The following is a 23,825-nucleotide window of genomic DNA, read 5'->3' as shown; positions in this document are numbered from 1 at the left end:
CATCCTTGAGTGTAACGCCTACTGCTGCTGGCGCTGCTGTTGTTGCTGCTGGGAGTCGATGGTCATCCCAGAGGGGAAGTCGTAAGACCACTTTTACTACTTCCACCAAGCAATTGACTGTCCAACAGTCCTTTGCAAGGAAGATGAAATATCACAGCAGTCATCCTGCTGCAAAGCGGATAACTGAGGCCTTGGCATCCTGGGCGGTGAGAAACGTGGTTCCGGTATCCATCATTACTTCAGAGCCAACTATAGACTTGATTGAGGTACTGTGTCCCCGGTACCAAATACCATCTAGGTTCCATTTCTCTAGGCAGGCGATACCGAAAATGTACACAGACCTCAGAAAAAGACTCACCAGTGTCCTAAAAAATGCAGTTGTACCCAATGTCCACTTAACCACGGACATGTGGACAAATGGGGCAGGGCAGACTCAGGACTATATGACTGTGACAGCCCACTGGGTAGATGTATTGACTCCCGCCGCAAGAACAGCAGCGGCGGCACCAGTAGCAGCATCTCGCAAACGCCAACTCTTTCCTAGGCAGGCTACGCTTTGTATCACCGCTTTCCAGAATACGCACACAGCTGAAAACCTCTTACGGCAACTGAGGAAGATCATCGCAGAATGGCTTACCCCAATTGGACTCTCCTGTGGATTTGTGGCATCGGACAACGCCAGCAATATTGTGCGTGCATTATATCTGGGCAAATTCCAGCACGTCCCATGTTTTGCACATACCTTGAATTTGGTGGTGCAGAATTATTTAAAAAACGACAGGGGTGTGCAAGAGATGCTGTCGGTGGCCAGAAGAATTGCGGGACACTTTCGGCGTACAGGCACCACGTACAGAAGACTGGAGCAACACCAAAAACGCCTGAACCTGCCCTGCCATCATCTGAAGCAAGAAGTGGTAACGAGGTGGAATTCAACCCTCTATATGCTTCAGAGGATGGAGGAGCAGCAAAAGGCCATTCAAGCCTATACATCTGACCACGATATAGGAGGTGGAATGCACCTGTCTCAAGCGCAGTGGAGAATGATTTCAACGTTGTGCAAGGTTCTGCAACCTTTTGAACTTGCCACACGTGAAGTCAGTTCAGACACTGCCAGCCTGAGTCAGGTCATTCCCGTCATCAGGCTTTTGCAGAAGAAGCTGGAGACATTGAAGGAGGAGCTAAGACAGAGCGATTCCGCTAGGCATGTGGGACTTGTGGATGGAGCCCTTCATTCGCTTAACCAGGATTCACGGGTGGTCAATCTGTTGAAATCAGAGCACTACATTTTGGCCACCGTGCTCGATCCTAGATTTAAAACCTACGTTGTATCTCTCTTTCCGGCAGACACAAGTCTGCAGGGGTTCAAAGACCTGCTGGTGAGAAAATTATCAAGTCAAGTGGAACTTGATCGGTCAACAGCTCCTCCTTCACATTCTCCCGCAATTGGGGGTGCGAGGAAAAGGCTCAGAATTCCGAGCCCACCCGCTGGCGGTGATGCAGGGCAGTCTGGAGCGACTGCTGATGCTGACATCTGGTCCGGACTGAAGGACCTGCCAACGATTACGGACATGACGTCTACTGTCACTGCATATGATTCTCTCACCATTGAAAGAATGGTGGAGGATTATATGAGTGACCGCATCCAAGTAGGCACGTCAGACAGTCCGTACGTATACTGGCAGGAAAAAGAGGCAATTTGGAGGCCCTTGCACAAACTGGCTTTATTCTACCTAAGTTGCCCTCCCACAAGTAGTACTCCGAAAGAGTGTTTAGTGCCGCCGCTCACCTTGTCAGCAATCGGCGTACGAGGTTACTTCCAGAAAATGTGGAGAAGATGATGTTCATTAAAATGAATTATAATCAATTGCTCCGTGGAGACATTGACCAGCAGCAATTGCCTCCACAAAGTACACAGGGAGCTGAGATGGTAGATTCCAGTGGGGACGAATTGATAATCTGTGAGGAGGGGGATGTACACGGTGATGAATCGGAGGATGATGATGAGGTGGACATCTTGCCTCTGTAGAGCCAGTTTGTGCAAGGAGAGATTAATTGCTTCTTTTTTGGTGGGGGTCCAAACCAACCCGTCATTTCAGTCACAGTCGTGTGGCAGACCCTGTCACTGAAATGATGGGTTGGTTAAAGTGTGCATGTCCTGTTTATACAACATAAGGGTGGGTGGGAGTGCCCAAGGACAATTCCATCTTGCACCTCTTTTTTCTTTCATTTTTCTTTGCGTCATGTGCTGTTTGGGGAGTGTTTTTTGGAAGGGCCATCCTGCGTGACACTGCAGTGCCACTCCTAGATGGGCCAGGTGTTTGTGTCGGCCACTTGGGTCGCTGAGCTTAGTCACACAGCTACCTCATTGCGCCTCTTTTTTTCTTTGCGTCATGTGCTGTTTGGGGAGTGTTTTTTGGAAGGGCCATCCTGCGTGACACTGCAGTGACACTCCTAGATGGGCCAGGTGTTTGTGTCGGCCACTTGGGTCGCTGAGCTTAGTCACACAGCTACCTCATTGCGCCTCTTTTTTTCTTTGCGTCATGTGCTGTTTGGGGAGTGTTTTTTGGAAGGGCCATCCTGCGTGACACTGCAGTGCCACTCCTAGATGGGCCAGGTGTTTGTGTCGGCCACTTGGGTCGCTGAGCTTAGTCACACAGCTACCTCATTGCGCCTCTTTTTTTCTTTGCGTCATGTGCTGTTTGGGGAGTGTTTTTGGAAGGGCCATCCTGCGTGACACTGCAGTGCCACTCCTAGATGGGCCAGGTGTTTGTGTCGGCCACTTGGGTCGCTGAGCTTAGTCACACAGCTACCTCATTGCGCCTCTTTTTTTCTTTGCGTCATGTGCTGTTTGGGGAGTGTTTTTTGGAAGGGCCATCCTGCGTGACACTGCAGTGCCACTCCTAGATGGGCCAGGTGTTTGTGTCGGCCACTTGGGTCGCTGAGCTTAGTCACACAGCTACCTCATTGCGCCTCTTTTTTTCTTTGCGTCATGTGCTGTTTGGGGAGTGTTTTTTGGAAGGGCTATCCTGCGTGACACTGCAGTGCCACTCCTAGATGGGCCAGGTGTTTGTGTCGGCCACTTGGGTCGCTGAGCTTAGTCATCCAGCGACCTCGGTGCAAATTTTAGGACTAAAAATAATATTGTGAGGTGTAAGGTGTTAAGAATAGACTGAAAATTAGTGGAAATTATGGTTATTGAGGTTAATAATACTTTGGGATCAAAATGACTCCCAAATTCTATGAACAAGGGAAAATGTCATCATCCCGCTGTCGGATTCTCGCGAGATTCGGATTCCATATAAAGAGCTGCGCGTTGCCGCCATTTTTACTCGTGCATTGAAGAGAGAGCGGAGAGGACGTGGCTATGTTCTCTCAGTGGAAATCTCAATATCAGTGCTCAGTATCAGTGGATACTTATTGCTGCTCAGTAATACTAGTAGTGTGTCTCTCCTGCTCAGTGTCAGTTCTCAGTAGTATCCTCATCAGTGCTCAGTATCACTGCTCATTGTCTTGTGCTGCATTGTTGTGCTCAGCATACTACAGTACATTACTAATAGTCCAGTGCTGCATCTTGCTGCTCAGTGTCAGTTCTAGTATCCTCATCAGTGCTCACTATCACTGCTCATTGCATTGTGGTGTTCTGTATACTACAGTAACATAGTAATATAGTAACATATAGTAACATAGTTTTTGAGGTTGAATAGAGGCAAATTGCCCATCGTGTTCAACCTGTTTTAAGTTGTGATGATTCTACATACTTGCTTAATAATGTATTATGACTAGTTAGCTACTACAACTCATGTTACCCCCGGATTAACCATGTTGATATTTTAAGTATTATAAACTTGGATAGCTTTTTCATTCAGAAATGTATCCATTCCTTTTTTAAATCCAATTACAGAGTCCGCCATTACCACCTTCCCTGGCAGGGAATTCCACATCCTGATTGCCCTAACAGTGAAGATCATAGTATCTCACCTGGCAGGTAAGTAGGAGTTGGGCCAGAGCTGTGGAGGATTGCTGCTCGGGCACCCCCTGTGAAGTGAAGGAGATCCAACTGAGGCAGCACAAGGGAACTCTCGAAAGAAGAACAAGGCTAGAGGAAGATCTGAGACAAAGAAATCTGACTTTTACCAGAGCTGACCAGAGGAAAGCACAAACACAGTCCCCCACTACCACAAATAATGCAGTCGAGTTTCCCACATTTTGGAAATCACAGGGGTCAGCATACCCAGAATGCAATGAATGAACCTCACCCTGGGAGAACAATCTTCATGACCATGGTATCGCCTATGCAAAATAAGTATGATTTGGGATAGGGCTGGGGAGGGCCGCTGCTCAGGCACATCTCTGTCAAGTATAGGAGATTCAACTGAGGCAGCACAAGGGAACTCTCATCTGGGGACAACAACTGCAGGGAGAACACATATTTTCAGATGAACATGGGAGGGCAGAAGGCTGCCTAATACTGAAGCACCCCCAAACAACAAACCAAATGCAACAACTAGTACAAGCATTCCTGGGGGAAGTTCTGCAGAAGACGGATTTGCATACGGTGATGTCATCCAAGCAGTGGGCCAAAGTTGGCTGGAACCCTCATCTGCATATGAAAAGAGAAAAGGGGCATGCAGGGCATGGCGGCCTTTTGCGGCGCTTGGATGACCCTTAGTTCGCATTAAACACCCCCACCCTCCTTCGGTGTGGGGCTCATGTTGACAATGCCCCAGCCCCTGAAGCATTCAAGCTGATTTCTTACAGCAGCTTGGCACTGTAACAGCTCCAGAGCTGCTCTGTAAGGCAAGTAAAAGGGTGTGTAGTTTGCATTGTGCATTGGAAGGCACAAAGTAAGCAGACAGGAGGAGAAGTCAGGATAGTGCACAAGGGTATAAAAGGGAGGGGCTCAAGAAAAGAGAAGTGGAAACAGACAGCAAACTAGGCTGGAGAGAGACCTGAGACAAAGAGATCTGAATTATACGAGAGCCGACCAGGGGAAACACAAATTATGCAGTCAAGTTTCCCACATTTGGGGAAATCGCAGGGGCAGCACACCCAGAGTGCAATGGGTAAGCCTTGCCCTGGAAGAAGCACCTTCATGATCATAGTATCTCACCTGGCAGGTAAGTAGGAGTTGGGCTTGAGCTGGGGAGGGTCGCTGCTCGGGCACCGCCCTGTCAACTGAAGGAGATCCAACTGAGGAAGCACAAGGGAACTCTCGAAAGAAGAACAAGGCTAGAGGAAGATCTGAAACAAAGAAATCTGACTTTTACCAGAGCTGACCAGAGGAAAACACAAACACAGTCCCCCACTACCACAAATAATGCAGTCGAGTTACCCACATTTGGGGAAATCACAGGGATCAGCATACCCAAAATGCAATGAATGAACCTCACCCTGGGAGAACAATCTTCATGACCATGGTATCTCCTATGCAAAATAAGTATGATTTGGGATAGGGCTGGGGAGGGCCGCTGCTCAGGCACATCTCTGTCAAGTAAAGGAGATTCAACTGAGGCAGCACAAGGGAACTCTCATCTTGGGACAACAACTGCAGGGAGAACACATATTTTCAGATGAACATGGGAGGGCAGAAGGCTGCCTAATACTGAAGCACCCCCAAACAACAAACCAAATGCAACAACTAGTGCAAGCATTCCGGGGGGAAGGCCTGCAGCAGATGGATTTGCATATGGTGATGTCATCCAAGCAGTGGGTCAAAGTTGGCTTCAATCCTCATCTGCATATGAAAAGAGAAAAGGGGCGTGCAGGGTATGGCGGCCTTTTGCGGCGCTTGGATGACCCCTAGTTCGCATTAAACACCTCCACCCTCCTTTGGTGTGGGGCTCATGTTGACAATGCCCCAGCCTCTGAAGCATTCAAGCTTATTTCTTACAGCAGCTTGGCACTGAAACAGCTCCAGAGCTGCTCCGTAAGGCAAGTAAAAGGGTGTGGGCCCTGCAGCACTACCTGTAGTTTGCATTGTGCATTGGAAGGCACAAAGTAAGCAGACAGGAGGAGAAGTCAGGATAGTGCACAAGGGTTAGCTGAACACACTAACCGATTGCGCCACAGAGACACTTTGCAAAAAGTATATACTGACAAAGACTAATAAGCATTCATCTAGAACGTTTCCTAGAAAAACTTTAAAAAGTCAATAATCTGGAGAGTGTTTGTAAGATGTTTCTTCCAGCAACCAATGAAGAAACACATTGGTACTTTCGCATGATGAGTGAGTGCTTCAGGATCTCTTGCACTTACATGTGCAGCAGAGTACTGCAATGGAAGCATGCTGGGTCCATAACCCAGAGGTAGGCAGATTGAAACTATCCTTTGCTATATGCATTTTTTTGTTGTTCATTAAAGTAATCCAAAACTGGGATTGATATTTTAGCTTTTATTTTTACTTAAAGTACAATAACTTTTACCATTTTAATTTGTTTTAATAGTATATTGACAGTATTGTTTTCTTTCAAAAATCCACTTAATTTTCTTTACCCTATTATTAAAATGGTAATTGACAAAAACAAACTACATTGTCACCAGAAGGGCAATACAAAATGTACAAGTGATATATTAAAATCATCTTTCCAGCTTGAATTTCAATGATGCATTGGGGCAACGATTTTGTGCGAAACATCTTCACCCTTAAATAAAGATTTTCTTAATTCCTTACCTGTGTGCTAATTAGATATCACCTTGTTTTCACATTAAACAGACTTCCACATGAGAAAGCAGCAAGGATGCAGTGGCGTTAATGTTTCCTGGTGTCAACCTGTATTATTTCAGTAGATATTGAAATGAGGATGCATCTTGCTGCCTTTCCAATGAAGCAAGTTTAATTTAGTAATAGGTGAAAAACCATCCCTACAAATATGTTAATCAGATACTTGGCTTTGTGGACACTTTTCAGAGAACAAATTAGTTAGCATAAAAATAAAGCCAGAAAATGAAGAGCTGTTTAATCACTCAATTGGATTTTTCTGCCAGCATTTTTCTTTTTCTCTGCAACCCACTGCTAAATTGTGCTTCCTAGCTGTTTTTATAAAATCACTGAATCAAATCTAACTCTGATTACATCAGAGAAGGCCAGGTACCCTACACCATAACAGGGGGTTTGAAATTTTGACTTGTCTACTTAAAGATCACCAAAATCTGATAACAAGGTCAATTAAGTCCCTGGGTGGGATTGAACCACCAACCTTTTGGTTAATAGCCTTACACACTAACTGATTGCGCCACCGCGACACTTTGCAAAAGTACATACTGACAAAGGCTAATAAGCATTCATCTAGAACGATTCCTAGAAACATTTTAAAAAGTCAATAATGTGGAGAGTTTTTGTATGATGTTTCTTCCATCAACCAATGAAGAAACACATTGGTACTTTCCCATGATGAGTGAGTGCTTCAGGATCTCTTGCACTTACATGTGCAGCAGAGTACTGTAATGGAAGCATGCTGGGTCCATAACCCAGAGGTAGGCAGATTGAAACTATCCTCTGCTATATGCATTTTTTTTTGTTAATTAAAGTAATCCAAAACAGGGATTGATATTTTTGCTCTTTTATTTTTACTTAAAGTACAATAACTTTTACCATTTTAATTTGTTTTAATAGTATATTGACAGTATTGTTTTCTTTCAAAAATCCAATTAATTTTCTTTACCCGATTATTAAAATGGTAATTGACAAAAGCAAACTACATTGTCACCAGAAGAGCAATACAAAATGTACAAGTGATATATTAAAATCATCTTTCCAGCTTGAATTTCAATGATGCATTGGGGCAACGATTTTGTGAGAAACATCTTCACCCTTAAATAAAGATTTTCTTAATTCCTTACCTGTGTGCTAATTAGATATCACCTTGTTTTCACATTAAACAGACTTCCACATGAGAAAGCAGCAAGGATGCAGTGGCGTTAATGTTTCCTGGTGTCAACCTGTATTATTTCAGTAGATATTGAAATGAGGATGCATCTTGCTGCCTTTCCAATGAAGCAAGTTTAATTTAGTAATAGGTGAAAAACCATCCCTACAAAGATGTTAATCAGATACTTGGCTTTGTGGACACTTTTCAGAGAACAAATTTGTTAGCATAAAAATAAAGCCAGAAAATGAAGAGCTGTTTAATCAGTCAATTGGATTTTTTTGCCAGCATATTTCTTTTTCTCTGCAACCCACTGCTAAATTGTGCTTCCTAGCTGTTTTTATAAAATCACTGAATCAAATCTAACTCTGATTACATCAGAGAAGGCCAGGTACCCTACACCATAACAGGGGTTTTCGAAATTTTGACTTGTCTACTTAAAGATCACCAAAATCTGATAACAAGGTCAATTAAGTCCCTGGGTGGGATTGAACCACCAACCTTTTGGTTAATAGCCTTACACACTAACTGATTGCGCCACTGCGACACTTTGCAAAAGTACATACTGACAAAGGCTAATAAGCATTCATCTAGAACGATTCCTAGAAACATTTTAAAAAGTCAATAATGTGGAGAGTTTTTGTATGATGTTTCTTCCATCAACCAATGAAGAAACACATTGGTACTTTCCCATGATGAGTGAGTGCTTCAGGATCTCTTGCACTTACATGTGCAGCAGAGTACTGTAATGGAAGCATGCTGGGTCCATAACCCAGAGGTAGGCAGATTGAAACTATCCTCTGCTATATGCATTTTTTTTTGTTAATTAAAGTAATCCAAAACTGGGATTGATATTTTTGCTCTTTTATTTTTACTTAAAGTACAATAACTTTTACCATTTTAATTTGTTTTAATAGTATATTGACAGTATTGTTTTCTTTCAAAAATCCAATTAATTTTCTTTACCCGATTATTAAAATGGTAATTGACAAAAGCAAACTACATTGTCACCAGAAGAGCAATACAAAATGTACAAGTGATATATTAAAATCATCTTTCCAGCTTGAATTTCAATGATGCATTGGGGCAACGATTTTGTGAGAAACATCTTCAGCCTTAAATAAAGATTTTCTTAATTCCTTACCTGTGTGCTAATTAGATATCACCTTGTTTTCACATTAAACAGACTTCCACATGAGAAAGCAGCAAGGATGCAGTGGCGTTAATGTTTCCTGGTGTCAACCTGTATTATTTCAGTAGATATTGAAATGAGGATGCATCTTGCTGCCTTTCCAATGAAGCAAGTTTAATTTAGTAATAGGTGAAAAACCATCCCTACAAAGATGTTAATCAGATACTTGGCTTTGTGGACACTTTTCAGAGAACAAATTTGTTAGCATAAAAATAAAGCCAGAAAATGAAGAGCTGTTTAATCAGTCAATTGGATTTTTTTGCCAGCATATTTCTTTTTCTCTGCAACCCACTGCTAAATTGTGCTTCCTAGCTGTTTTTATAAAATCACTGAATCAAATCTAACTCTGATTACATCAGAGAAGGCCAGGTACCCTACACCATAACAGGGGTTTTCGAAATTTTGACTTGTCTACTTAAATATCACCAAAATCTGATCACAAGGTCAATTACATCCCTGGGTGGGATTGAACCACCAACCTTTTGATTAATAGCTGAACACACTAACCGATTGCGCCACAGAGACACTTTGCAAAAAGTACATACTGACAAAGACTAATAAGCATTCATCTAGAACGTTTCCTAGAAAAACTTTAAAAAGTCAATAATCTGGAGAGTTTTTGTAAGATGTTTCTTCCAGCAACCAATGAAGAAACACATTGGTACTTTCGCATGATGAGTGAGTGCTTCAGGATCTCTTGCACTTACATGTGCAGCAGAGTACTGCACTGGAAGCATGCTGGGCCCATAACCCAGAGGTAGGCAGATTGAAACTATCCTTTGCTATATGCATTTTTTTTTGTTCATTAAAGTAATCCAAAACTGGGATTGATATTTTAGCTTTTATTTTTACTTAAAGTACAATAACTTTTACCATTTTAATTTTTTTTAATAGTATATTGACAGTATTGTTTTCTTTCAAAAATCCAATTAATTTTCTTTACCCGATTATTAAAATGGTAATTGACAAAAACAAACTACATTGTCACCAGAAGGGCAATACAAAATGTACAAGTGATATATTAAAATCATCTTTCCAGCTTGAATTTCAATGATGCATTGGGGCAACGATTTTGTGAGAAACATCTTCACCCTTAAATAAAGATTTTCTTAATTCCTTACCTGTGTGCTAATTAGATATCACCTTGTTTTCACATTAAACAGACTTCCACATGAGAAAGCAGCAAGGATGCAGTGGCGTTAATGTTTCCTGGTGTCAACCTGTATTATTTCAGTAGATATTGAAATGAGGATGCATCTTGCTGCCTTTCCAATGAAGCAAGTTTAATTTAGTAATAGGTGAAAAACCATCCCTACAAATATGTTAATCAGATACTTGGCTTTGTGGACACTTTTCAGAGAACAAATTAGTTAGCATAAAAATAAAGCCAGAAAATGAAGAGCTGTTTAATCACTCAATTGGATTTTTCTGCCAGCATTTTTCTTTTTCTCTGCAACCCACTGCTAAATTGTGCTTCCTAGCTGTTTTTATAAAATCACTGAATCAAATCTAACTCTGATTACATCAGAGAAGGCCAGGTACCCTACACCATAACAGGGGGTTTGAAATTTTGACTTGTCTACTTAAAGATCACCAAAATCTGATAACAAGGTCAATTAAGTCCCTGGGTGGGATTGAACCACCAACCTTTTGGTTAAAAGCCTTACACACTAACTGATTGCGCCACCGCGACACTTTGCAAAAGTACATACTGACAAAGGCTAATAAGCATTCATCTAGAACGATTCCTAGAAACATTTTAAAAAGTCAATAATGTGGAGAGTTTTTGTATGATGTTTCTTCCATCAACCAATGAAGAAACACATTGGTACTTTCCCATGATGAGTGAGTGCTTCAGGATCTCTTGCACTTACATGTGCAGCAGAGTACTGTAATGGAAGCATGCTGGGTCCATAACCCAGAGGTAGGCAGATTGAAACTATCCTCTGCTATATGCATTTTTTTTTTGTTAATTAAAGTAATCCAAAACTGGGATTGATATTTTTGCTCTTTTATTTTTACTTAAAGTACAATAACTTTTACCATTTTAATTTGTTTTAATAGTATATTGACAGTATTGTTTTCTTTCAAAAATCCAATTAATTTTCTTTACCCGATTATTAAAATGGTAATTGACAAAAGCAAACTACATTGTCACCAGAAGAGCAATACAAAATGTACAAGTGATATATTAAAATCATCTTTCCAGCTTGAATTTCAATGATGCATTGGGGCAACGATTTTGTGAGAAACATCTTCACCCTTAAATAAAGATTTTCTTAATTCCTTACCTGTGTGCTAATTAGATATCACCTTGTTTTCACATTAAACAGACTTCCACATGAGAAAGCAGCAAGGATGCAGTGGCGTTAATGTTTCCTGGTGTCAACCTGTATTATTTCAGTAGATATTGAAATGAGGATGCATCTTGCTGCCTTTCCAATGAAGCAAGTTTAATTTAGTAATAGGTGAAAAACCATCCCTACAAAGATGTTAATCAGATACTTGGCTTTGTGGACACTTTTCAGAGAACAAATTTGTTAGCATAAAAATAAAGCCAGAAAATGAAGAGCTGTTTAATCAGTCAATTGGATTTTTTTGCCAGCATATTTCTTTTTCTCTGCAACCCACTGCTAAATTGTGCTTCCTAGCTGTTTTTATAAAATCACTGAATCAAATCTAACTCTGATTACATCAGAGAAGGCCAGGTGCCCTACACCATAACAGGGGTTTTCGAAATTTTGACTTGTCTACTTAAATATCACCAAAATCTGATCACAAGGTCAATTACGTCCCTGGGTGGGATTGAACCACCAACCTTTTGATTAATAGCTGAACACACTAACCGATTGCGCCACAGAGACACTTTGCAAAAAGTACATACTGACAAAGACTAATAAGCATTCATCTAGAACGTTTCCTAGAAAAACTTTAAAAAGTCAATAATCTGGAGAGTTTTTGTAAGATGTTTCTTCCAGCAACCAATGAAGAAACACATTGGTACTTTCGCATGATGAGTGAGTGCTTCAGGATCTCTTGCACTTACATGTGCAGCAGAGTACTGCACTGGAAGCATGCTGGGCCCATAACCCAGAGGTAGGCAGATTGAAACTATCCTTTGCTATATGCATTTTTTTTTTGTTCATTAAAGTAATCCAAAACTGGGATTGATATTTTAGCTTTTATTTTTACTTAAAGTACAATAACTTTTACCATTTTAATTTTTTTTAATAGTATATTGACAGTATTGTTTTCTTTCAAAAATCCAATTAATTTTCTTTACCCGATTATTAAAATGGTAATTGACAAAAACAAACTACATTGTCACCAGAAGAGCAATACAAAATGTACAAGTGATATATTAAAATCATCTTTTCAGCTTGAATTTCAATGATGCATTGGGGCAACGATTTTGTGAGAAACATCTTCACCCTTAAATAAAGATTTTCTTAATTCCTTACCTGTGTGCTAATTAGATATCACCTTGTTTTCACATTAAACAGACTTCCACATGAGAAAGCAGCAAGGATGCAGTGGCGTTAATGTTTCCTGGTGTCAACCTGTATTATTTCAGTAGATATTGAAATGAGGATGCATCTTGCTGCCTTTCCAATGAAGCAAGTTTAATTTAGTAATAGGTGAAAAACCATCACTACAAATATGTTAATCAGATACTTGGCTTTGTGGACACTTTTCAGAGAACAAATTAGTTAGCATAAAAATAAAGCCAGAAAATGAAGAGCTGTTTAATCATTCAATTGGATTTTTCTGCCAGCATATTTCTTTTTCTCTGCAACCCACTGCTAAATTGTGCTTCCTAGCTGTTTTTATAAAATCACTGAATCAAATCTAACTCTGATTACATCAGAGAAGGCCAGGTACCCTACACCATAAGAGGGGGTTTGCAATTTTGACTTGTCTACTTAAATATCACCAAAATCTGATCACAAGGTCAATTACGTCCCTGGGTGGGATTGAACCACCAACCTTTTGATTAATAGCTGAACACACTAACCGATTGCGCCACAGAGACACTTTGCGAAAAGTATATACTGACAAAGACTAATAAGCATTCATCTAGAACGTTTCCTAGAAAAACTTTAAAAAGTCAATAATCTGGAGAGTGTTTGTAAGATGTTTCTTCCAGCAACCAATGAAGAAACACATTGGTACTTTCGCATGATGAGTGAGTGCTTCAGGATCTCTTGCACTTACATGTGCAGCAGAGTACTGCACTGGAAGCATGCTGGGCCCATAACCCAGAGGTAGGCAGATTGAAACTATCCTTTGCTATATGCATTTTTTTTTTGTTCATTAAAGTAATCCAAAACTGGGATTGATATTTTAGCTTTTATTTTTACTTAAAGTACAATAACTTTTACCATTTTAATTTTTTTTAATAGTATATTGACAGTATTGTTTTCTTTCAAAAATCCAATTAATTTTCTTTACCCGATTATTAAAATGGTAATTGACAAAAACAAACTACATTGTCACCAGAAGAGCAATACAAAATGTACAAGTGATATATTAAAATCATCTTTCCAGCTTGAATTTCAATGATGCATTGGGGCAACGATTTTGTGAGAAACATCTTCACCCTTAAATAAAGATTTTCTTAATTCCTTACCTGTGTGCTAATTAGATATCACCTTGTTTTCACATTAAACAGACTTCCACATGAGAAAGCAGCAAGGATGCAGTGGCGTTAATGTTTCCTGGTGTCAACCTGTATTATTTCAGTAGATATTGAAATGAGGATGCATCTTGCTGCCTTTCCAATGAAGCAAGTTTAATTTAGTAATAGGTGAAAAACCATCCCTACAAATATGTTAATCAGATACTTGGCTTTGTGGACACTTTTCAGAGAACAAATTAGTTAGCATAAAAATAAAGCCAGAAAATGAAGAGCTGTTTAATCACTCAATTGGATTTTTCTGCCAGCATTTTTCTTTTTCTCTGCAACCCACTGCTAAATTGTGCTTCCTAGCTGTTTTTATAAAATCACTGAATCAAATCTAACTCTGATTACATCAGAGAAGGCCAGGTACCCTACACCATAACAGGGGGTTTGAAATTTTGACTTGTCTACTTAAAGATCACCAAAATCTGATAACAAGGTCAATTAAGTCCCTGGGTGGGATTGAACCACCAACCTTTTGGTTAAAAGCCTTACACACTAACTGATTGCGCCTCCGCGACACTTTGCAAAAGTACATACTGACAAAGGCTAATAAGCATTCATCTAGAACGATTCCTAGAAACATTTTAAAAAGTCAATAATGTGGAGAGTTTTTGTATGATGTTTCTTCCATCAACCAATGAAGAAACACATTGGTACTTTCCCATGATGAGTGAGTGCTTCAGGATCTCTTGCACTTACATGTGCAGCAGAGTACTGTAATGGAAGCATGCTGGGTCCATAACCCAGAGGTAGGCAGATTGAAACTATCCTCTGCTATATGCATTTTTTTTTTGTTAATTAAAGTAATCCAAAACTGGGATTGATATTTTTGCTCTTTTATTTTTACTTAAAGTACAATAACTTTTACCATTTTAATTTGTTTTAATAGTATATTGACAGTATTGTTTTCTTTCAAAAATCCAATTAATTTTCTTTACCCGATTATTAAAATGGTAATTGACAAAAGCAAACTACATTGTCACCAGAAGAGCAATACAAAATGTACAAGTGATATATTAAAATCATCTTTCCAGCTTGAATTTCAATGATGCATTGGGGCAACGATTTTGTGAGAAACATCTTCACCCTTAAATAAAGATTTTCTTAATTCCTTACCTGTGTGCTAATTAGATATCACCTTGTTTTCACATTAAACAGACTTCCACATGAGAAAGCAGCAAGGATGCAGTGGCGTTAATGTTTCCTGGTGTCAACCTGTATTATTTCAGTAGATATTGAAATGAGGATGCATCTTGCTGCCTTTCCAATGAAGCAAGTTTAATTTAGTAATAGGTGAAAAACCATCCCTACAAAGATGTTAATCAGATACTTGGCTTTGTGGACACTTTTCAGAGAACAAATTTGTTAGCATAAAAATAAAGCCAGAAAATGAAGAGCTGTTTAATCAGTCAATTGGATTTTTTTGCCAGCATATTTCTTTTTCTCTGCAACCCACTGCTAAATTGTGCTTCCTAGCTGTTTTTATAAAATCACTGAATCAAATCTAACTCTGATTACATCAGAGAAGGCCAGGTACCCTACACCATAACAGGGGTTTTCGAAATTTTGACTTGTCTACTTAAATATCACCAAAATCTGATCACAAGGTCAATTACGTCCCTGGGTGGGATTGAACCACCAACCTTTTGATTAATAGCTGAACACACTAACCGATTGCGCCACAGAGACACTTTGCAAAAAGTACATACTGACAAAGACTAATAAGCATTCATCTAGAACGTTTCCTAGAAAAACTTTAAAAAGTCAATAATCTGGAGAGTTTTTGTAAGATGTTTCTTCCAGCAACCAATGAAGAAACACATTGGTACTTTCGCATGATGAGTGAGTGCTTCAGGATCTCTTGCACTTACATGTGCAGCAGAGTACTGCACTGGAAGCATGCTGGGCCCATAACCCAGAGGTAGGCAGATTGAAACTATCCTTTGCTATATGCATTTTTTTTTTGTTCATTAAAGTAATCCAAAACTGGGATTGATATTTTAGCTTTTATTTTTACTTAAAGTACAATAACTTTTACCATTTTAATTTTTTTTAATAGTATATTGACAGTATTGTTTTCTTTCAAAAATCCAATTAATTTTCTTTACCCGATTATTAAAATGGTAATTGACAAAAACAAACTACATTGTCACCAGAAGAGCAATACAAAATGTACAAGTGATATATTAAAATCATCTTTTCAGCTTGAATTTCAATGATGCATTGGGGCAACGATTTTGTGAGAAACATCTTCACCCTTAAATAAAGATTTTCTTAATTCCTTACCTGTGTGCTAATTAGATATCACCTTGTTTTCACATTAAACAGACTTCCACATGAGAAAGCAGCAAGGATGCAGTGGCGTTAATGTTTCCTGGTGTCAACCTGTATTATTTCAGTAGATATTGAAATGAGGATGCATCTTGCTGCCTTTCCAATGAAGCAAGTTTAATTTAGTAATAGGTGAAAAACCATCACTACAAATATGTTAATCAGATACTTGGCTTTGTGGACACTTTTCAGAGAACAAATTAGTTAGCATAAAAATAAAGCCAGAAAATGAAGAGCTGTTTAATCATTCAATTGGATTTTTCTGCCAGCATATTTCTTTTTCTCTGCAACCCACTGCTAAATTGTGCTTCCTAGCTGTTTTTATAAAATCACTGAATCAAATCTAACTCTGATTACATCAGAGAAGGCCAGGTACCCTACACCATAAGAGGGGGTTTGCAATTTTGACTTGTCTACTTAAATATCACCAAAATCTGATCACAAGGTCAATTACGTCCCTGGGTGGGATTGAACCACCAACCTTTTGATTAATAGCTGAACACACTAACCGATTGCGCCACAGAGACACTTTGCGAAAAGTATATACTGACAAAGACTAATAAGCATTCATCTAGAACGTTTCCTAGAAAAACTTTAAAAAGTCAATAATCTGGAGAGTGTTTGTAAGATGTTTCTTCCAGCAACCAATGAAGAAACACATTGGTACTTTCGCATGATGAGTGAGTGCTTCAGGATCTCTTGCACTTACATGTGCAGCAGAGTACTGCACTGGAAGCATGCTGGGCCCATAACCCAGAGGTAGGCAGATTGAAACTATCCTTTGCTATATGCATTTTTTTTTTGTTCATTAAAGTAATCCAAAACTGGGATTGATATTTTAGCTTTTATTTTTACTTAAAGTACAATAACTTTTACCATTTTAATTTTTTTTAATAGTATATTGACAGTATTGTTTTCTTTCAAAAATCCAATTAATTTTCTTTACCCGATTATTAAAATGGTAATTGACAAAAACAAACTACATTGTCACCAGAAGAGCAATACAAAATGTACAAGTGATATATTAAAATCATCTTTCCAGCTTGAATTTCAATGATGCATTGGGGCAACGATTTTGTGAGAAACATCTTCACCCTTAAATAAAGATTTTCTTAATTCCTTACCTGTGTGCTAATTAGATATCACCTTGTTTTCACATTAAACAGACTTCCACATGAGAAAGCAGCAAGGATGCAGTGGCGTTAATGTTTCCTGGTGTCAACCTGTATTATTTCAGTAGATATTGAAATGAGGATGCATCTTGCTGCCTTTCCAATGAAGCAAGTTTAATTTAGTAATAGGTGAAAAACCATCCCTACAAATATGTTAATCAGATACTTGGCTTTGTGGACACTTTTCAGAGAACAAATTAGTTAGCATAAAAATAAAGCCAGAAAATGAAGAGCTGTTTAATCACTCAATTGGATTTTTCTGCCAGCATTTTTCTTTTTCTCTGCAACCCACTGCTAAATTGTGCTTCCTAGCTGTTTTTATAAAATCACTGAATCAAATCTAACTCTGATTACATCAGAGAAGGCCAGGTACCCTACACCATAACAGGGGGTTTGAAATTTTGACTTGTCTACTTAAAGATCACCAAAATCTGATAACAAGGTCAATTAAGTCCCTGGGTGGGATTGAACCACCAACCTTTTGGTTAAAAGCCTTACACACTAACTGATTGCGCCTCCGCGACACTTTGCAAAAGTACATACTGACAAAGGCTAATAAGCATTCATCTAGAACGATTCCTAGAAACATTTTAAAAAGTCAATAATGTGGAGAGTTTTTGTATGATGTTTCTTCCATCAACCAATGAAGAAACACATTGGTACTTTCCCATGATGAGTGAGTGCTTCAGGATCTCTTGCACTTACATGTGCAGCAGAGTACTGTAATGGAAGCATGCTGGGTCCATAACCCAGAGGTAGGCAGATTGAAACTATCCTCTGCTATATGCATTTTTTTTTTGTTAATTAAAGTAATCCAAAACTGGGATTGATATTTTTGCTCTTTTATTTTTACTTAAAGTACAATAACTTTTACCATTTTAATTTGTTTTAATAGTATATTGACAGTATTGTTTTCTTTCAAAAATCCAATTAATTTTCTTTACCCGATTATTAAAATGGTAATTGACAAAAGCAAACTACATTGTCACCAGAAGAGCAATACAAAATGTACAAGTGATATATTAAAATCATCTTTCCAGCTTGAATTTCAATGATGCATTGGGGCAACGATTTTGTGAGAAACATCTTCACCCTTAAATAAAGATTTTCTTAATTCCTTACCTGTGTGCTAATTAGATATCACCTTGTTTTCACATTAAACAGACTTCCACATGAGAAAGCAGCAAGGATGCAGTGGCGTTAATGTTTCCTGGTGTCAACCTGTATTATTTCAGTAGATATTGAAATGAGGATGCATCTTGCTGCCTTTCCAATGAAGCAAGTTTAATTTAGTAATAGGTGAAAAACCATCCCTACAAAGATGTTAATCAGATACTTGGCTTTGTGGACACTTTTCAGAGAACAAATTTGTTAGCATAAAAATAAAGCCAGAAAATGAAGAGCTGTTTAATCAGTCAATTGGATTTTTTTGCCAGCATATTTCTTTTTCTCTGCAACCCACTGCTAAATTGTGCTTCCTAGCTGTTTTTATAAAATCACTGAATCAAATCTAACTCTGATTACATCAGAGAAGGCCAGGTACCCTACACCATAACAGGGGTTTTCGAAATTTTGACTTGTCTACTTAAATATCACCAAAATCTGATCACAAGGTCAATTACGTCCCTGGGTGGGATTGAACCACCAACCTTTTGATTAATAGCTGAACACACTAACCGATTGCGCCACAGAGACACTTTGCAAAAAGTACATACTGACAAAGACTAATAAGCATTCATCTAGAACGTTTCCTAGAAAAACTTTAAAAAGTCAATAATCTGGAGAGTTTTTGTAAGATGTTTCTTCCAGCAACCAATGAAGAAACACATTGGTACTTTCGCATGATGAGTGAGTGCTTCAGGATCTCTTGCACTTACATGTGCAGCAGAGTACTGCACTGGAAGCATGCTGGGCCCATAACCCAGAGGTAGGCAGATTGAAACTATCCTTTGCTATATGCATTTTTTTTTTGTTCATTAAAGTAATCCAAAACTGGGATTGATATTTTAGCTTTTATTTTTACTTAAAGTACAATAACTTTTACCATTTTAATTTTTTTTAATAGTATATTGACAGTATTGTTTTCTTTCAAAAATCCAATTAATTTTCTTTACCTGATTATTAAAATGGTAATTGACAAAAACAAACTACATTGTCACCAGAAGAGCAATACAAAATGTACAAGTGATATATTAAAATCATCTTTTCAGCTTGAATTTCAATGATGCATTGGGGCAACGATTTTGTGAGAAACATCTTCACCCTTAAATAAAGATTTTCTTAATTCCTTACCTGTGTGCTAATTAGATATCACCTTGTTTTCACATTAAACAGACTTCCACATGAGAAAGCAGCAAGGATGCAGTGGCGTTAATGTTTCCTGGTGTCAACCTGTATTATTTCAGTAGATATTGAAATGAGGATGCATCTTGCTGCCTTTCCAATGAAGCAAGTTTAATTTAGTAATAGGTGAAAAACCATCACTACAAATATGTTAATCAGATACTTGGCTTTGTGGACACTTTTCAGAGAACAAATTAGTTAGCATAAAAATAAAGCCAGAAAATGAAGAGCTGTTTAATCATTCAATTGGATTTTTCTGCCAGCATATTTCTTTTTCTCTGCAACCCACTGCTAAATTGTGCTTCCTAGCTGTTTTTATAAAATCACTGAATCAAATCTAACTCTGATTACATCAGAGAAGGCCAGGTACCCTACACCATAAGAGGGGGTTTGCAATTTTGACTTGTCTACTTAAATATCACCAAAATCTGATCACAAGGTCAATTACGTCCCTGGGTGGGATTGAACCACCAACCTTTTGATTAATAGCTGAACACACTAACCGATTGCGCCACAGAGACACTTTGCGAAAAGTATATACTGACAAAGACTAATAAGCATTCATCTAGAACGTTTCCTAGAAAAACTTTAAAAAGTCAATAATCTGGAGAGTGTTTGTAAGATGTTTCTTCCAGCAACCAATGAAGAAACACATTGGTACTTTCGCATGATGAGTGAGTGCTTCAGGATCTCTTGCACTTACATGTGCAGCAGAGTACTGCAATGGAAGCATGCTGGGTCCATAACCCAGAGGTAGGCAGATTGAAACTATCCTTTGCTATATGCATTTTTTTTTGTTCATTAAAGTAATCCAAAACTGGGATTGATATTTTAGCTTTTATTTTTACTTAAAGTACAATAACTTTTACCATTTTAATTTGTTTTAATAGTATATTGACAGTATTGTTTTCTTTCAAAAATCCACTTAATTTTCTTTACCCTATTATTAAAATGGTAATTGACAAAAACAAACTACATTGTCACCAGAAGAGCAATATAAAATGTACAAGTGATATATTAAAATCATCTTTCCAGCTTGAATTTCAATGATGCATTGGGGCAACGATTTTGTGAGAAACATCTTCACCCTTAAATAAAGATTTTCTTAATTCCTTACCTGTGTGCTAATTAGATATCACCTTGTTTTCACATTAAACAGACTTCCACATGAGAAAGCAGCAAGGATGCAGTGGCGTTAATGTTTCCTGGTGTCAACCTGTATTATTTCAGTAGATATTGAAATGAGGATGCATCTTGCTGCCTTTCCAATGAAGCAAGTTTAATTTAGTAATAGATGAAAAACCATCCCTACAAATATGTTAATCAGATACTTGGCTTTGTGGACACTTTTCAGAGAACAAATTAGTTAGCATAAAAATAAAGCCAGAAAATGAAGAGCTGTTTAATCACTCAATTGGATTTTTCTGCCAGCATTTTTCTTTTTCTCTGCAACCCACTGCTAAATTGTGCTTCCTAGCTGTTTTTATAAAATCACTGAATCAAATCTAACTCTGATTACATCAGAGAAGGCCAGGTACCCTACACCATAAGAGGGGGTTTGCAATTTTGACTTGTCTACTTAAATATCACCAAAATCTGATCACAAGGTCAATTACGTCCCTGGGTGGGATTGAACCACCAACCTTTTGATTAATAGCTGAACACACTAACCGATTGCGCCACAGAGACACTTTGCGAAAAGTACATACTGACAAAGACTAATAAGCATTCATCTAGAACGTTTCCTAGAAAAACTTTAAAAAGTCAATAATCTGGAGAGTTTTTGTAAGATGTTTCTTCCAGCAACCAATGAAGAAACACATTGGTACTTTCGCATGATGAGTGAGTGCTTCAGGATCTCTTGCACTTACATGTGCAGCAGAGTACTGCACTGGAAGCATGCTGGGCCCATAACCCAGAGGTAGGCAGATTGAAACTATCCTTTGCTATATGCATTTTTTTTTTGTTCATTAAAGTAATCCAAAACTGGGATTGATATTTTAGCTTTTATTTTTACTTAAAGTACAATAACTTTTACCATTTTAATTTGTTTTAATAGTATATTGACAGTATTGTTTTCTTTCAAAAATCCAATTAATTTTCTTTACCCGATCATTAAAATGGTAATTGACAAAAACAAACTACATTGTCACCAGAAGAGCAATACAAAATGTACAAGTGATATATTAAAATCATCTTTCCAGCTTGAATTTCAATGATGCATTGGGGCAACGATTTTGTGAGAAACATCTTCACCCTTAAATAAAGATTTTCTTAATTCCTTACCTGTGTGCTAATTAGATATCACCTTGTTTTCACATTAAACAGACTTCCACATGAGAAAGCAGCAAGGATGCAGTGGCGTTAATGTTTCCTGGTGTCAACCTGTATTATTTCAGTAGATATTGAAATGAGGATGCATCTTGCTGCCTTTCCAATGAAGCAAGTTTAATTTAGTAATAGGTGAAAAACCATCCCTACAAAGATGTTAATCAGATACTTGGCTTTGTGGACACTTTTCAGAGAACAAATTTGTTAGCATAAAAATAAAGCCAGAAAATGAAGAGCTGTTTAATCAGTCAATTGGATTTTTTTGCCAGCATATTTCTTTTTCTCTGCAACCCACTGCTAAATTGTGCTTCCTAGCTGTTTTTATAAAATCACTGAATCAAATCTAACTCTGATTACATCAGAGAAGGCCAGGTACCCTACACCATAACAGGGGGTTTGAAATTTTGACTTGTCTACTTAAAGATCACCGAAATCTGATAACAAGGTCAATTACGTCCCTGGGTGGGATTGAATCACCAACCTTTAGGTTAATAGCCATACACACTAACTGATTGCGCCACAGCGACACTTTGCAAAAGTACATACTGACAAAGGCTAATAAGCATTCATCTAGAACGTTTCCTAGAAAAACTTTAAAAAGTCAATAATCTGGAGAATTTTTGTAAGAAACACATTGGTACATTCCCATGATGAGTGAGTGCTTCAGGATCTCTTGCACTTACATGGGCTATTAACCAAAAGGTTCCCACCCAGTGATGTAATTGACCTTGTGATCAGATTTTGGTGATCTTTAAGTAGACAAGTCAAAATTTCAAACCCCCTCTTATGGTGTAGGGTACCTGGCCTTCTCTGACGTAATCAGAGTTAGATTTAATTAAGGTGCACAAGGGCATAGAAGGGAGCGGTTTAAGAAAAGAGAAGTGGAAACAGACAGCAAACTAGGCTGGAGAGAGACCTGAGACAAAGAGATCTGAATTATACGAGAGCCGACCAGGGGAAACACAAATTATGCAGTCAAGTTTCCCACATTTGGGGAAATCGCAGGAGCAGCACACCCAGAGTGCAATGGGTGAGCCTTTCCCTGGGAGAAGCACCTTCCTGATCATAGTATCTCACCTGGCAGGTAAGTAGGAGTTGGGCTAGTGCTGGGGAGGGTCGCTGCTCGGGTACCCCCCTGTCAAGTGAAGGAGATCCAACTGAGGCAGCACAAGGGAACTCTCGAAAGAAGAACAAGGCTAGAGGAAGATCTGAGACAAAGAAATCTGACTTTTACCAGAGCTGACCAGAGGAAAGCACAAACACAGTACCCCACTACCACCAGGAAACATTAACGCCACTGCATCCTTGCTGCTTTCTCATGTGGAAGTCTATTTAATGTGAAAACAAGGTGATATCTAATTAGCACACAGAAAAGAAAATTAAGTGAATTTTTGAAAGAAAACAATACTGTCAATATACTATTAAAACAAATTAAATTGGTAAAAGTTATTGTACTTTAAGTAAAAATAAAAGAGCAAAAATATCAATCCCAGTTTTGGATTACTTTAATTAACAAAAAAAATGCATATAGCAGAGGATAGTTTCAATCTTTCTACCTCTGGGTTATGGGCCCAGCATGCTTCCATTGCAGTACTCTGCTGCACATGTAAGTGCAAGAGATCCTGAAGCACTCACTCATCATGGGAAAGTACCAATGTGTTTCTTCATTGGTTGATGGCAGAAACATCTTACAAAAACACTCCAGATTATTGACTTTTTAAAGTTTTTCTAGGAAACGTTCTAGATGATTGTTTATTAGCCTTTGTCAGTATGTAATTTTGCAAAGTGTCGCTGTGGCGCAATCAGTTAGTGTGTATGGCTATTAACCAAAAGGTTGGTGGTTCAATCCCACCCAGGGATGTAATTGACTTTGTTATCAGATTTTGGTGATCTTTAAGTAGACAAGT

General features: G+C 38.5%; 4 non-coding genes across 4 annotated transcripts; all 4 read right to left on the bottom strand.

The window, feature by feature from the left end:
• Positions 1 to 4,144: 4,144 nt before the first annotated feature.
• Positions 4,145 to 4,307, bottom strand: LOC134996278 (U1 spliceosomal RNA). Its single transcript, XR_010198981.1, has one exon. It is a non-coding gene; the product is annotated as a U1 spliceosomal RNA (small nuclear RNA).
• Positions 4,308 to 4,962: 655 nt separating this feature from the next.
• LOC134996483 (U1 spliceosomal RNA) lies at positions 4,963 to 5,125 on the bottom strand. The gene has a single exon (XR_010199174.1). It is a non-coding gene; the product is annotated as a U1 spliceosomal RNA (small nuclear RNA).
• A 152-nt stretch (positions 5,126 to 5,277) lies between these two features.
• Positions 5,278 to 5,441, bottom strand: LOC134996231 (U1 spliceosomal RNA). Its single transcript, XR_010198936.1, has one exon. It is a non-coding gene; the product is annotated as a U1 spliceosomal RNA (small nuclear RNA).
• Positions 5,442 to 22,847: 17,406 nt separating this feature from the next.
• LOC134996430 (U1 spliceosomal RNA) lies at positions 22,848 to 23,010 on the bottom strand. Its single transcript, XR_010199127.1, has one exon. It is a non-coding gene; the product is annotated as a U1 spliceosomal RNA (small nuclear RNA).
• Between the last annotated feature and the right edge of the window lie 815 nt (positions 23,011 to 23,825).

Source organism: Pseudophryne corroboree, unplaced genomic scaffold (assembly GCF_028390025.1).
Source record: "Pseudophryne corroboree isolate aPseCor3 unplaced genomic scaffold, aPseCor3.hap2 scaffold_142, whole genome shotgun sequence".
NCBI lineage: Eukaryota > Metazoa > Chordata > Amphibia > Anura > Myobatrachidae > Pseudophryne > Pseudophryne corroboree.
The sequence above is the reverse complement of the archived record's forward strand: the minus strand, read 5'-3'. Positions and strand labels throughout refer to the sequence as shown.